Raw genomic sequence first — 17370 nt, forward strand, 5'->3', positions numbered from 1 at the left:
CATCTTCCCAGCTTGACCTGTCCGTGCGGTCTCCTAGCAACCTCCAGAACAAATCCCTTCGTTCTTCGCCCTCTTTGGGTAAAACAGATCCATCTTAGGTTTTAGTGCTGACAGGTAAGTATGGAGCAGAAACTTGGGGGTATGTGGACAAACTGTGGATATTTTACGGATGCTCTTAGTCACAGTTTGTCCGCAGCTTTAGCAAAAGATTGTTTTTTCCCAAATCTTTCATACTTAATAGGAGTCTAATCTAGCCTTCATATTTCTATACTTTTATTGGTTGTTTTCATATCTATCCTGCAGTCTGTGAAACCATAACGCGAGTTATTTTTTTAAATTTTCATAAGCTATTCATATTAAACTTATCATATTAAAATTATTAATTTTAAAACTTGATATAGATTTAATCTACGCAGTTTATGAAGAAGTCATAAAAGCAACGAGAAAAATGGGCGCGGTCACATTCAGACCCTTCTCTGATTTCGGTTCGCGACGTCTGCAGAATGACTGTAAATGAAAACCAGAAACGTGCATTTGGGGGCGCGTGCACTTTCCATGTAGCTGGCTATTTCCCGTGAGGCGTGCGTTTTTGTATTAAAGAGAAAATAACGTCATGCATTTTGAAATAAAAATAGTATCTTATTTAAACGTACAAACATATATTTAGAGGTTAATTTGATAAATCGAAGCACAATTTAAAGCACAATTACTTAGTTTTAATTCCTCGATAATGAAGCTTTGCATTTTGCACACGTAGGAATGTATACTGAGCCTCTATACTCTGGATAAATAATAGCCTACAGTGGTACCGCAGAACTTGAACTTAATCCGTTCAGAACTCGGATTCGAATCGTAATATGATCGAATTTTCTCCATAAGAAATAATGGAAAACCAATTAATTGGTTCCCGGTCCCAAAAAATTACACCTAAATATGTTTTTTAGCATTTAAACACAAACGAACAGGATTAAACAAGAAAAGCATTTTTTCGTAATGGCTTCCAAAACGATAAATAATGTACCCCAACACTACCCCTGTCCTGCCCCGATTTTCTGCTCCTCCCATGTGCCACGCCCCCTCGTTAACCTCGTGTGGGATCCCAGTGTGATCAGCTGTTTCTGGTTGTCGTCATTAGTCCTCTGTATTTAGTCCGCGTTTCAGTTTGTTTCCCCAGTCCGGTCATTGTAACGTCATTGTGTTGTTCTGCCTGGTCTCAATTAAACCCCGCGTTTCCCGATCGCTTGAGTCCTGACGATCCTGCTTCCCCGGTCCCGGCTGGGCAGATCGTGACAACCCCAAGTCATGCCCCAACCCTAGACTATGCCATGAGGTCTGCATTGTTTATTTTTATTATTACTCTGTATTCATTAATTTGTTCGTAAATTGCAGACTTTTAGGTTATAACATTTGTACAACTATTGCGTAACGTTTTGGTGAGCAATGGCTACTAAAATGATATAAAGTACAGTGTATTACCTGATATTTTCAATGAAAAAAAGCATTATTACCAACAAACGATGCTATCACAGCAAATGTGAGGCTGAGACTGAAGCGTTACCCTTTACGCTGAGAAACGTTCCGCGTAACTTATTTCCCTGCGCGTACCATAGCTGTCAAGTCTCCCGTTTTGGCCGGGAAACTACCGTATTTTACCCCTCTTTCCCGCCGTCCTCCCGTATTAGTATTTTCCCGTAAATCTCCCGTATAATATAATTTAAAAAAAAATCCTCTGCTTCTCCAAACTGAACTGTCAGTAGCCTCGCGAAAACTGCCACCTGCAGTAATCCGCAGGTCATTTATAACATTAACCAGGTCATAAATGCGGAGGTTAAAATGGCAATGCTGTGTGCGAAAAACAACGTTAATTTGTCTGCAACAAATCTGTATAATAAGTCATTAGTGAATGAACATGAGAAATTAAAAGAAAATGTGTAATGAAAAAAAATGTAAATGACAAGTGGTTATTTTAGATTTCTTGTACACCTGTCTTAAAACGTAAGGGATACTGGAGCTTGGTTGGGGTGGTGGGATGGCTCGCGGTGGGTGCCGGAAAATTTCCCTTATTTTCGAATCCAAAACTTGACAGGTATGGCGCGTACACACAGCATGGGCAAGCATAAATATTATCTCGGATATTTTTTATTGGAACTGTAGACATATTATTGTAGTAATTCTTACCTTCAATGACTAAGGGCCAATTTATGAGGGAACTATAAAAATCGATTTGGACCTCGGTCCTGTGTCCTTTGCACTTAGGAGGCTGCATGGTCCATTTTCTGCAGTTAAATGCCGAACAGAATTAAGCACCAATATAAAATACCAGTAACATTTTTAAAAAATCATTCTGGTTGTATCTTACTGCCTGTAGCATTCCAGCGTTAAAGTTTCGTGAAGTGCCGCCGAGTAACGACTCGACCAAGAGAGGAATCTAAATGGCAGCAAAAAGGATACTGGTCAGGAAAGTCTGACAGGTGCTCACTAACGACAGTGTTTGCCCCCCGCAGTTTTCATACAAACAGCAGTATCTCCTACAGTAGCCTTTAATGAGGGTGCTCTTCACTGTAAACTGGCCAAAATCTAACTGGGAGATGTAAACAGTTCTCTCTGATTGAATTCTGTTTTGGACAAAACAAAGGAGTGCAATTTAGCGCCAGATGACTAATTTCATAGTTACAGGATTTCATAATTCCATTATTGTGCATTTAGCTGTCAAAATTTCACCGATTCATTGTGAAACACGAGACCTTTTCTTTTTAAACTAATTTGCGGGTTTGTTAATAGCGGCTGTCAGGCTAAAATGGCTAAAATGTTTCCAGGTGAAACAGTTTAAGGCGCCACGAGCCCAGTGGATCCTGAACCCATATGAAAAAGACAGTATGGTTCTTGTAAGGCTATCAAGCATTTTTCTCATTTCAGTTATATATGACAATACATTGTTTTAATAGGTCTGTGTTCACTACAAGTCAGTATTTTTTCTTGTGTGATTATGGCCACAATCATACCAAGAAAAGAAAACGTACAATTGACATGTAAGGCAGGTCGGGTCGGGTCAGGTTAGGGAGCATGCGCTGACGCAGCACGTTGCCGCACCCACCACACAGCGAAACTCCTCAAACTCCTCGGGATCCCGCCCGGAAACACGGTCCAGTCCCACCCTCTGGAAATGGCCATCCATCTGCCACAGCCAGGTGTAGTGATGGGAAGTTCGGCTCAATTAACTGATTCGATTCTTTCGAGCTTTCCGTTGTAATGAATCGATTCTAAAACCGATTCTATATGATTCATTTTTTCCGTCTTTTTTTTTGCGCCTGATCATATGACTCAACGAATTGTGGGATCGGATAATAAATCTGTCTCAAGGTTACGTTGTTTGACAAAGACAGCGCTCGTGTTCAACAAAAATGTTCAGCTTGACTATTCACAGTAAAAAAGCAGTATATAAAAGGCAGAAATGGTGTCGCTGCTGAATAATATATGTGTATATATAGTTCTTATTTTCTTTACTTAAGCCAAATTCATGTGCATGAGTATCAAGGACTACATCACAGTTAACAACAACTGCAATATTACCAATACAATCACACATACCCATACAATGAGCATAAGTAAACTTGCATACGTTGTTGTGTAAACGTCAAAGTTAATAAATATCTTAGTTTGTTCTTTGATGAAAGACATATAGTTTTATTATACAGAAATGCAATAATTTACTGTTGTGATGAATGATGAAGAGCTGCGTTTATTTTATTCCTTTTAACAACGTATAACTGCATTTCTGCAGTAAACGCCGCGAGGGCTCTTGGGATCGGTTCGCGAACTGTTCGTTCGATTCACCTACTGAGTGTCCGAAAACCCGTAAGTTCGATTCGTTCATCGAACAGGTTCTTTTAATTCACCGAGTGTCCGAAAACCCGTCGAACGGGCTCTCGGGGAGTTGCTGAGAGCGTATATCAATAGACTAATTCAGCAACCGGAGTCTTTAACCCACATTTCTGCAGAAAAAACGTGTAAATAAATTCGAAAGCATTTGAATTTAAGTGTTTTATTTGTTGGTTTGTGTTATTGTTTAGTATTACTTTGTGTTGATATAAAAATGTAGGCCTATACTTTTGATAGTTTGCTTTTAAAATATTTGCAAGCATATTGTGCACGAGTATAAGTGACTGAACCACAGGCATAATAACAACAATAACATTATCACGAATAAAATATTTATTACAGAACATATGCCTTGTTTAAGTATGATTTGTTTTTACATTGTTGAATGCATTCAGTTTAGTCTTTGTAGCAATTTTGCTGGAGAAATAGGACACATTTGCACTTTTATTTTAATACAGGAAAAGATATGTGCGAGTAATTGGACCCTTGAAATAACATGAAAAGACAAAGTACAGTAATAATACTGTAAGCAGTCACATACAATAAGCACAAATAAACGTGCACAAACAGTTGTATAAACGCCAAATGCAATAAGGGCGTTATTTTAATATGATTATACAGTGTATATATATATATATATATATATATATATATATATATATATATATATATAATTTAATAACTATACTGCTTTCATAAATTGCCAATAGATGCATTTATCTTACCATATTCATCAGCGTAACTGTATTTCCGCAGTAAACGCTGCGAGGGCTCTTGGGATCGGTTCGCGAACCGTTCGTTTGATTCACCGACCGAGTGTCCGAAAACCCGTAAGTTTCGATTCGTTCATCGAAAAGGCTCTTTTGATTCACCGAGTGTCCGAAAACCTGTAACTTCGATTCGTTCATCGAACAGGCTCTTGGGTTTTTTGGAGTCAGCGAGTTAGAGACAAGGGGCCTCATGTATAACGACGTGCGTAGAATTCACACTAAAACATGGCGTACGGACAAAACTAGGAATGTGCGTAAGCAAGAAAAAATCCAGATGCATAAAACTGTGCGTAAGCACAGATCTACGCACATTCCCTTTATAAATCCGAATGAGCGTGAAATTTTACGTACGTGAACGAGCCCACAGCCCCCCCCCCCCCCCCCCGCCCATAATTATGTATATTTGCATATGTAAATCTATATAAACGCCCGCTTTGTTCTATATATGTTGTTCTTAAACAACAATGGATAAACCACGAGGGAAAAAGAAGTATTTCAGCGAGTGCGAAGTGGAGGTCATGTTAACAGAAATCGAGAAAAGAAAAGTGATATTATTTGGTGGTATAAGTGGCATCAGCAATAAACGAAAGTTGACGGAGTGGCACAGTTAAAAGTGTTGGTTCCGAAATTCGCACGGTGGCCGAAATTAAAAAAGAGTGGTCGGACATTAAAATCGACGTGAAAAAACGAGCGCCGCTCACCGTAAGAGTCTTAACAGCATTTGGGTAAATCAGTATATGATCCCTGAATACGAGCTCTATTCTGACTCTTCCATTTGCAATGTCCTCTAACAATGCAAGAGCAGCCATGGTTGGAATATTTTTTTTTGTGACAAAGTTTTATTGTCACAGATTGATTACGATCAGGTGACCGATGGCCAAATAATTTCGGTGTATTTCATGCAGACCGCGTCATGAATGCGAGTCTGACACAGTGAAACTGCAGTAGCACTCTTTTGCCAGTAGGTGCCTCCATTTTGCCAAATCGAGCAGAAACTTGCGTACGCCTTGTCTGGGGTTGCCGTGAGAATGTGCGTGGCGGTACGCCAAGTTTAGTTTTTATACATCTCGACGTGAGCGTGGAAACGGGCGTGCGCAACATTTTCGTGCGTAAGTACCGTTTATACATGAGGCCCCAGAAGAGTATCTAGCTTGTTTTAATCAAGTTGTTTTACAGTGGCTGGAGTACCAGTTCCGGCCCCAACCCCCAAAAAATTCCCTCTAAGTTGGAGGACCGCTTGCAGTGCCGGATGCAGTTTAACGTCATACCCAGGACACGTAAGGCAGTCAAGGGAAAAGCCTACAGAGAAAATATAAAACTTTTACATGAACTTTACCATACGTGATAACATGTGGCTTTAGTAGGAAATACATGTTTATTGCTCATTGTTTCATAGTAAAATTTTATATTGCTTTTATATTACTCTAATGAAACAGAGTGACACATTACATTAAAATGCATTGTATGATTGTATGATTTGGGTAAAGCACATAAGAGTCATATGTTATTTTTAGGAGACTTTACCGTATGGGAAGGCAGTCCCGCGGTCTGCTACCATGCTGCTCATCAGAGGAAATGGCCTGTTGTGCTGGAAGTAATTTCTGTAATGAGGCTGGACAACAAAAATTTGCCCCTGGGGTTCAATCAATCTGATCCCATCTTCTCATCTTGTCCGAGGCTTCAGTCTATCCTGTCCTGTCTCGCTGTCGCCATGGCTGTCCCGGGCACTGTGAGGCACAGCACTTGGCTGCTTCCCCCCCTGTCTGAATAGCCAGTCCAAAGGAGCTTCCTCTCCAGGTATGTGGCCCCCATGCACCTTGTTGCCTGGAGATTGGCTAATTTCTGTCTGGGATGCTGCTAGGCCTGGGGGGTCGGATATGGGGGCGCCTTTGCTTCCAAAGCTAATCGGCTGGGTGTTTGAGTGCTCTGGGGTTTGTTATTGTGGGGGGGGGCGTTGGTGTTGGGGAGATGATGCAGTGCATTGCAGGGGAGACTCACAGACTTGCTGCGTACAAAGAAATTAACATCCTTTTAATCACCACCCCCTAAGATTGAACATGTGCTTCTGAGAGTGTCCCCCGTTTGCCCAGAATCACACCCAGGCTTCCCAGTGGGATGCCCCACCCCCCACCCCCCGTCTGGCACTCTCTCCTCTCGCTGTCATCTTCTTTTTGAATTCCATTTATGTCCTCACAACTTTTTGCTTTGCTGGAATCCTAATTCAGAGGGACTTCAAGCACTTAAATACCTGCAGCATACATTCCGCGAGGCAAAACAGCACCACAAAGTACTTAAACAGGAGACACAGAAGCAAAGTCTTTTAAGCTGCCTCTGAAAGCAGGTGCTGTTGCCTGGCAACGAAGTACCACTCTCTTCAGTAATATATTTTATTTAGGCAATAAACCTGCTGCAACGTTTCATTCCTGAAACTGATTTTAAATGCTACATTCAAGCAAAGCACCAAGTGCTTTATGATTTTATGTGAGTAATGATTTTGATACTTATAACTTAATGTTAATACAACATATTCTAAATGCATTATACTTATGCGTAATACTGTATGTAATGTTGAATTTAAATTTAAATGCAGGTTAAAATTACTTCCATTATTTGTATTTAAGCTGTTCATACACATTACTGTATTTGTTTAACACACTGGCTGTTTTGGGACATTTGATGCATTTACAGAGATGTTCACAAGGCTGTATCCATACTGACTCCTGGACTTGCACTGACATGTACTTTGTCTACACTTTTCAAACATATATGCATGTTGTATATATCAACCGGTCTTTATATGATCCTTGTCTTATGTAGACTATGTTTGTATCTAATGTTTCTAATGTAAAATACATACCTGTGTATGAGAGTTGTTGACAACCAGAGAAATCCTTCCTGCGCCAGTGAACATACTTGGACAACAGCCTAATTCTGGTACTGGTTCTGAATCCCGCACTGTTGTGCACGAACCTGGTATCCGGATAGCGGAATGTTTACACACAGGAGGAACCAATCAGTGTGCCCCAGGTGAACGCAAACGCCCAGACGCTGCCCGAGATGGCCAATGACACACAGCATCCCACCTTTTCATTATAATTTTCACTTTTCTTTTCACTGTGTGCCGCTCTGTGGTGGTGGCTGCCCACGGACTTGCCAGAGACCCCCCCATGGTTCCTCGGGTTATTTATCATTTCCCATAAGGCATATGGGGGGGTGGTTGCTCTTCCCAGCCTGCTAGGCAGTCTTTGGGAGGTATGGCAGGGGGCAGAGAGAACATCCTGTGTACATCATCAAACCTAAAGTTGAGTCAGTGTTTCTGGGGGGACCCATATACCTGTGCACCATCGAGGAAAGGTTTGAAGAAGGCTTCACTGGGATCTCAACGAGCAAAAGAACGCTCAGCTCACGGTCAAAGACGCTGGAGACGCAACTGGTAGGGAGATGGACATTTAAAATGTATTAAGTTTGGAATGCACAAATTGAGTATACTTGTTCACAGAGAAGTAAATGAAGTACAGGACTGTTTAAGGTGTTTAAAGGTGTTATGTGATAAGTATTTAGTCTTAAAAGAAGCTATGGTTTATGGTTGTAGAATAAAAGAAGCTATCATTTGTTTGCATCTACTGTTTGCGTACTTAGTATAGCTCATTTAAATGAAGCAGCATTATGTTGTGTGACTCATGTCAGCTTGATGTGTTTCCCTAAATTTGCTGGACTTGGTTTCTTAGACTTTTATCAACCTTTAGCCTTTTGTGTAACAGCGATGGCTGGGAGATTTATGAATAAAATGAGATGTTTGTTTAGTTTAAATAATGTTTAGCTTAGAAGTGTTTGTTTATTGTTTGTAGGTTCTATATATGAGGCAATATTTCCCGTTGTTTATCCTTAAAGGTTATCAACCTAATCGGGTATCAACCTAATCTTGCTTCTAAATAAAGAAGACAATAATTGAGTGAGTTGTCCCTTGCGTCCCTCAGTCCTGGACTGGCCGTTTTCAAGTTTGGCCAAGAGCTGAGCTGTCGAAACCTACCATAACTTGACAGTAGGCATTGCCATCCGACGTGAGCAGAACTGGGCTGCCCCAAGGCCGTATCTCGCCTTAATGGGAGGGGTCCAGGCAGGTGCCTCCGCCGCTGATAGGAGGAGATTGAGCCGTTTAAGGCTGACCACGTGCTGACACACATGCAGCCATCCCTGTAACAGGTCGCCTAACGAGCCCCCGGGTGTGGGGAGCCCCTCCCATTTTACTGCAGGCCCCTGATACCGGAGATGCCATCACGATGGGGTCTGATGGGGTGTGGAGTGGGACAGAAGGTGGGACAGGATGTTTTCCCCTGGCAAAGTACCACTACACCAAGCTGCACATGGTCACCAGATAATGCAATTAGCTTAATTAATACTTCAATCCTGTTGTACATCATGATAATTTATTTTTGCTGTTCTATTGATGAATGGCTTTGCTTTTAATGAGTTAATGGCTGCTGGTGATTAACATTTATGAGCCTTTTCTGTACTTGGGCTTTTCAGCACTAAATTACTCCCTGAGTGTAGGAACGCTATTCCCTAAGTGAGTGTGTGTGTGTTTTTGTGTGTGTGTGTTTGTGTGTCTGCCTGTTTGTGTGCACTTGTGTGTCCGTCTTCACTTGCCAGCATTTTGAATGAATGAATATATTACAATGTACATCATTTTGATTAAATATTTAATGCACAACAACTCAGATCACATGAAAAGGGGAATTGCGGTGCAGTGCGGGTACAAAGTGCACAACAGCCACATTGACCTGAAAATAATTTAAAAAATCAGTGTATCATTCTATGGGTAGCATTCAATTATATCACTGAAAGTGTTGTCTAAGCAGGGCCAGTAAATCCTGTAGGCGACGTAGGCGGCTGCCTAGTGCACCAGCTTCTGAGGGGGCGCCAAGCTGCCAGCCTATTTCCCTATGCCTCAGACAGGGGGCGCCAAGCTGCCAGCCTATTTCCCTCTGCCTCAAACAGGGGGCGCCAAGCTGCCAGCCTATTTCCCTCTGCCTCAAACAGGGGGCGCCAAGCTGCCAGCCTATTTCCCTCTGCCTCAGACAGGGGGCGCCAAGCTGCCAGCCTATTTCCCTCTGCCTCAAACAGGGGGCGCCAAGCTGCCAGCCTATTTCCCTCTGCCTCAGACAGGGGGCGCCAAGCTGCCAGCCTATTTCCCTCTGCCTCAAACAGGGGGCGCCAAGCTGCCAGCCTATTTCCCTCTGCCTCAGACAGGGGGCGCCAAGCTGCCAGCCTATTTCCCTCTGCCTCAGACAGGGGGCGCCAAGCTGCCAGCCTATTTCCCTCTGCCTCAAACAGGGGGCGCCAAGCTGCCAGCCTATTTCCCTCTGCCTCAGACAGGGGGCGCCAAGCTGCCAGCCTATTTCCCTCTGCCTCAGACAGGGGGCGCCAAGCTGCCAGCCTATTTCCCTATGCCTCAGACAGGGGGCGCCAAGCTGCCAGCCTATTTCCCTCTGCCTCAGACAGGGGGCGCCAAGCTGCCAGCCTATTTCCCTATGCCTCAGACAGGGGGCGCCAAGCTGCCAGCCTATTTCCCTATGCCTCAGACAGGGGGCGCCAAGCTGCCAGCCTATTTCCCTCTGCCTCAGACAGGGGGCGCCAAGCTGCCAGCCTATTTCCCTCTGCCTCAGACAGGGGGCGCCAAGCTGCCAGCCTATTTCCCTTTGCCTCAGACAGGGGGCGCCGGCGGTGATGCTTGGTGCCATATTGGCTAGGACCAGTACGGCGTATGAATGTGCAAATTATTCTAAAATGGACCACAGGAGATATTAAGGACTAATTATGCACAAAGCCATTCCATTTCACTCGATTTCCGAATAGGTTGATCAGCTGCATTAGCAGACATTGTGACTGCATGGAAGAGTGGGACATATTTTCAAACCCTGTAGCAGGAACTGGTCTTGGTGACCACAGGGTTCCAGGTTCAAGTCCTGACTTTAGGATGCAGTGGCGTTATGTACCACCACTCGTACCATGCATTTGTGTTGGGCCCCAGATATTTGGGGCCCGCCAGTTGACCATAAACAGACATTGTGCGTTGTTGGTGTGGTTTTTGATTGTGAGTTTGCTCATTAATTGGGGCCTGTTTTGTGCGTGTTTTTCCCCCTGTAGTGGCCCTTTCTCTAATTAAGCCTGCTGTCTGATGTGGGTCCAGCTCCGTGACACACATTCTGCAGATCACACTATAATGTCCTGCTCATACTCAGCCCTACAACCGGCTCCCCACGGTGCTTCTTCCCGGAATCACTTGTGTGGATCCTCCCCATGCTGCTTTTCTGCCCATTGCGTGTGTCTGAGACGTTTAGTTTTACAAAAACTTTTGCTGGAACAGTTTTAACCAAATAATGGGCACAGAAGCTGATGTATGTGTTGCTAGGAGACAAGATGGGCTGGTCAGAAGGAGGCGTTCCCTCTGGCTGTGGGAACTCCACCTTATCCTGCCTTCTGGATGATGTCGCGTGAGGTTAAGGTCTTCAGTAGCTGCTTTTCCTGTCTATTTCTGCGATATATGGTCACATGACTTCTTATTGTGGTCTTGAAGTCTGGTTTCCTTTATAGTTTTCTCTGGATATTTGTCTGATGCCACATAAGTACCTGTTTTGTCCTGTGTGCCAGGTGACATTTGAGTTCCTCGCACCGGAATGTTGAAACTGAAGCACATGAGCGCCACCCACAGTTTACAATGTGTATACCAATGTAATGGATGCATCTGTTGGAATTTAAGGAACATGCTGTTTTGGGTTGTGCTTTCTGATTGGTTGACATGCTCATTTCTGATTTGCTCACTGGCTTGCTGTCATGTGAATTCTGTTGCTATACTGCTTTAGTGAAAGTGTTTCGGAATGACCATCCGTGTTCTGGTGAGACCTGGGAGGGTGTTCCATGAAGCAGGACTTCTCACTTAGCTGGGTTAGCTTAAGCTAGAAGTTAGCATTGTCCAATAAGAATGTTCATTACCTAAAGTCTAACCGGACAAGCATAACTTAACTCTGCTAACTGCGAAATCCTGGTGGCCCCTGGCTTGTGGGCAAACATCAGGATGAAACTGCAGAGGCTGGCAGTGATGCATAATGGAGGCAGGTGGTTGGGCAGGGGAGCTGCAGCGCCCCCTTGTGGACGGGCATGCCTCTGTGGAGAACGCCCAGGAAGCCTCCAGAAAGCGGCAAGCTGACGGCAGGACGCTGACACGGCCGGGTCCGATGTGGCTCTACCTCAGGTCAGTGCCGCTTGAAATGGATCCTGTCTGCTATAGGCATGAGAGCAGCTTTTGCACTGACTGGAGTCCATGTTCTTATGATCTTCGCTATAATCATACACCGATTTGCTGAACCAATGACCGCTTTTATTTTTATACGCTTGGCTCATGCAAGCATCTCGCCTCCGTGTCCTGCTGACTCGCTGTAATGCTCTGTGCCGCTGAGCTGCTGTCAGATGATCCCTTTTCAGTTGTCCTTTCCGTTTGGTCGTGAATGAACCAGGCCGTCCTTGATGCGCTTGGAAACGTCTCTGCTCTCATTCTGTCTCCTGTTGATGTTTTTGCTCCCTAAACAGGCTGTCGAGTCGGAACAGTTAACAGATTAAATCCTGGCATTCTTTTAGATTTTTCTGGCATTGGCTTTGTCTTTAAATTTCTATCTTTGCATACGCTTTCTCTGGTTGCGGGTCTTTTAAACGCAATTTTTGCTGCTTTTCATCGTATTTGCTTGCTGTCCTGTGACAAAACGTTCTACAGACCTGACTGCCGTATCATGCGAGACTGTCTGTTTAGCATCATCTCTTGCTCGAAGCATATGAGGAACATTTCTCAATCTGTAATCCCTGTTTCAATTCCTCCAGTCAGGGACACTGACTGCTAATCCCAGTAAGATCTGGACCCAGATGTTTCTCCTGAAGAACATTAGATGCACAGTAGTCACCCTCAGTGTGGCCAAATTGAAATAAACTGCATGATTGACGATCCATTCCCCCTGTCTGCAGTCTCAGGCCTGCAGTTATTCTGTGCACATGTGCTGTGTGTTCAATTCAGTGCTTGACAATGCCTGTATTGATGGTGTGCTGCATGAGTACTTCATTTGGTTACAACCTGTAACCCAGTACACCTGCCTGCCCAAAATCTTACTGCCAAATGGAGTCGGCTCAGCTTAAACTGGGTATTTTCGCAAAGAAAAACGTAACTTCCACCTATGCTGTAACAGGCAGTTACACCATATAACTAAATGTGTTGCTTCTTTAATGAACCACTAGAGGGCCTCCCAATGCTAGATGTCTGATCTGAGGTTATTTGTTTATTTATTTATTTATTTAGTGGTGACATTAGAACAAAATACCCAGATTCAATTCTGGAATTTCTTTTTACATTATATTTTGAAAATGGGTATTTGTGACAGTAGTTCGTGTGTTGGAGGTCCTCGCTCCCACAGCTAACATGTTTTGGTAAAATATAGTCTGAAATTGAACAAAGGATCCTCCACCACAAACATGAGCAGTATAAAAATACAGAGGAATAACTTCCTAGTTGCTCACCATTTTTAATGAACAGCCATAATACCAGTCCCAGGTATCTACACAAGTCTTAATCTTGGAAATAAGCACCCAATGCAGTTAAACTTATTTTGGGAAGGAAAGTGAATGATCAAAGTACATTTTAAATAGCAAACATTGAGTGTAGATAGAATCTGACACATCAAAATCGACTTTGAACTGTCTCAGTACTGGACTGAGCTACAGTGCTTGAAGCTTTCTAGGCTAATATTTCTTTACCAGAGTACAAACTGGCCCTCAGGTCTGCCGCAATCTCAATGCTTTGAGCCCATGAATTCAGGGCACTTAACAAAAAAAAGCAAAGTTTCCTTACCTGACAATTCTGTACTCCATGCTGCATTTCGGTCAGTAACGCTCTCATTTCCTGGCCCTTGCTGATAATAGAAATTCAGTGTTGCCTGGAGCTGTCATGCTAAGGGCTATAAATGCTAAGCCACACTATACAACAGGGGCGGTAATATCTATGTGTGTGTATCCATCTGTCTGTCCGTCAACTTATTCTTCACCGCTCATGCGGGGTTGGGTCGCGGGGGCAGCAGTCTAAGCAGAGATGCCCCGGCCTCCCTCTCCCCAGCCCCCTCCTCCAGCTTGTCTGGGGGATACCAAGGCGTTCTCAGGCCAGCCAAGAGGTATAATCTCTCCAGCGTGTCCTGGGTCTGCACCGGGGTCTTCTCCCACCTGGACATGTCCAAAACACCTCCCTAGGGAGATGAGTGCCTGGTGGCCGCTCACCTGCGCCGCCTGCAGGGGGAGCCGTGGGGGTCGGGTACATTGCAGATTGGATAGATGATGTAATCCATCCACATTCAGTGTTAGAGGTCTGAATGTTATGGTAAAACAATTTTGCTGCTGTGTTATTGCCAGTTAAGATCTATCCGTGACATGAGTTGGATACATGCTAGTCCCAATAATTATAGCAGATGAATAAGTTTTGACTAACATGTACAGTAAAATTCCAAATACTGCTTAGATTGTGATAGTATTAGCTTGTGGTCTTAGAAACATCTGGGCAAACGGATCATGTGAGCCTGGGCATTGGGACTCTGGGGTTGTTGCCAGATTATGCTGGGGCTGCCCTAGGAGATAATGCTGCTGACAAAGCCTGATGTGTGGAGAGGTGAGAAGCTGGTGGGGGAGGTGGAGACTCATGGTGTTAGTGAGGTAGGGGCCTGGCGGCGGCGAGGTAGGGGCCTGGTGGTGGTATCGGCTTGATGTAAGCTGCCATTACCCTTTGGTAAGAACACTGATCAGTTCTTGCATCGGCAGCCATTCACAGTTCGTGTAATGTTGTGTGTTACTGGACCGTTTGTGTTAGATTTTGTGATGCCCACCCTGAATTTATCCCAGCATCACTCTGAAGACCGCTGGTATGTTCGTCTCTGAGGTAGACATAAGACGACTATGTGAGGTAATCATTCTTTATAGTTTGGTCATCTGTAGATACTGTAGATTTTCTCCTTTATGGTAGGACAAAGGTAGGATCCAACACAGACATACAGTATGCAAAGTCCAGACAGAATGTATGTGTGTGTGTGTGTGTGTGTGTGTGTGTGTGTGTGTGTGTGTGTGTGAGTGTGTGGCTTTATCTGTATGTCTCTATCTGTGTGACTACGTGTATGTGTGTGTGAGTCTTTCTGTCTGGCTCTGTGTCTTTGGTTGTAATTGGACTGGGAGTGTGTGTGCTGTGTGACCGGCGTCTAAGAGGACCCCCTCAGAGAAGTGTCTGAGCCCCCTGGCTATAATGTAGATACATCTGAGTGTCTTTGAGCTGCCCCCCCCCCTGCCCCTAGGCTATAATGTGGAGTCACCCCTGAGTGTCTCTGAGACCCCCTGGCTATAATGTAGAGCCCTCTGGCTGTAACATAAAACATGAATTCCCAATCCGCAAAGGGCCATTGTGTTTGCAGGTTTTTGGGGTAACCTTTAGGTCAGCTGCTCAATCCCAGGTGTGAGGACTCATCAACCAATCTGTCCTAATTAGTAATCTAATAGGGAGCTGCAACCCACGTACACAGCGGATCTTTCTGGATAAGATTGGCCATCACTGATGTAGAGTCACCTCAGAGTCTTTACATATCGTGCTATAGCACAATTCTATTTTTTAAACTGCATTTTTAACAATATTCCTCTTACGGCCATACGTCAGTATGTCATGTTTAATTGTCTTATATCCTATTTATTACTGTTTTGTTGCACTATGACCGAAGTGATTGACATTTGATTCTTAGTGTATGACCCTTCCATCATATAGCTGAAGATAGAGATACCTTGACATTGACTTTTCATGGCTTTGGGCATCTCAGCCCTTAGGATGGGGCTGCTGTGCCCCTGCCAGTCTTTCCAGACCTCAGACTAGGACCCTGCATAGATAATATGGATGACTGGTAACAGAACTGGGCCCCCTGTACACATTAAGGCATCAGTGGAAACTTGTTTCTGAAACTTCGTTGGTATATATTCTTTATCCAACAGGTTACAAGCCTCATTACTGTTATAAGCCTTTCGCACCTGGTACTGTATAGATCAGAGATGTTGACGAAACAGAAATCTTTGTTCCTATCTGAGCACGGCTGATGCTAAACTCACGCAATCCTCTTTCTAATAAACACGGGGAGTTGCCTGTCCCCTTTGCCCCAGTTTGCCATCCTTCCCAACCAATCGGGCGTCAGGTCCTGCGGTTCCTGTCCTCCGCTGCATGACGCTGTGGCTCTAACCTCCTGTGAGACTCTCCTTGTTTTCTGTGAGTGTCCGTGTCCATGCCGGGTGCCGCGCACGTGAGGGAGATAAAATTGAAAATCTGGCAGTAATATGGAAGCAAAACTAAATGCCAAGTGCAGCCTTTAGAACAGACCCAGCGCTGTGTAAAAAAAACACAGGCAAAGGAAATAAAGGGCATTTATCTGGGTAGGAATGTTTGCTCACCAAAAACATAATTTGACATTAGAACTGACAATTAACAGTAACACACAAATGAACAGGAATGTCTTCTTCAGTTATTGGTGTCTTGTTGGATGTCTATATGAACACCGCTTTGGTTCCCAAAGCTGTCTTCAGGGCCACCTCAGCTAGTCCATGTGTTTAATTAATTGAGCTGGTGCTGAAATTTTAATTTAGATTTGAATATCCTGATGAGGTATCAATTAGCTAAACTAGGTGTGCTAGTTAAATAATTCATGGGTACATGGGATGGTAAATGTAAGTAGTGACTTTAGGAGAGGGTTTGAAATGGCTAAGCTGACGCACTTTGACAGACTCACCATAGTTTTACACCAACATGAAGATCATTTAAAGGTCATTTCCTTTGACTTTATGTATTTACATAATGTGTGTAACTCCGTGAACAGTGCCAGCTAGCAGGAATCGTTCCTGTACTCCATGCTGGCCTCTACTCACTTCCACACAGTGAATGAAAACTGAAATGAGATTCTTGTTTATTAATTTGTCTTGGAATCGTGTGTATTTTCGATAGTCGTCATGATGTTAAGTGTGTCATAGTTCAGCCCTTGCCATAAAATCCATGAAAGTCTGTAACAGTACGGATGTCAAAGCGAGCAGCACTTCACCCTGATACAGCTGTTATCACTTTATAACAGGTTAGTACTGGATTGGTTTTTCTTTTATTAGGCTGAGTAATACCTGAGAACAACAGCAAAGAAATTAAATCAAAATCAACCAAACCGTCTTTTATAACTAGCATCTCCAAGGAAGGCTATTCAAGGGGGTTATTTTTTGCCTGTGTGATCTTGTGCTGCATATGTGAATGTGGAAGTTGGCTGGACTTCAGTTGTGGTCTGTGGTCCAATGAAGCAGCTGAAGATCCCCTGATCATCCCTCTGCTGAAGTCATTGTTAAACCATTTAGGGTTATTGTGGCAGGACCCAATGTGCTTAGTCAAATGCAGACTTGCTTTATGGCTCTGATAGTCCAGGCTCACAATCAACAGGTCGATAAACGCAGAGGTGATAACGTGACAAACTCCCCCATCTCAAGGGATGGCTTTGAGGTTCTCAGCTCCTCAGTCCGTTCACACCTCAGTCACGGCCGCTCTATATGTCTGACCTTTGACCTGAGCCCCTCTTATGGTGAAAGCCTGGCCAGACCTGAGATGTAAGTGACTCAGTGAGCCATGGAGCTCCCTCGTTCA

Source organism: Paramormyrops kingsleyae, chromosome 14, assembly GCF_048594095.1.
Source record: "Paramormyrops kingsleyae isolate MSU_618 chromosome 14, PKINGS_0.4, whole genome shotgun sequence".
Taxonomy (NCBI): domain Eukaryota; kingdom Metazoa; phylum Chordata; class Actinopteri; order Osteoglossiformes; family Mormyridae; genus Paramormyrops; species Paramormyrops kingsleyae.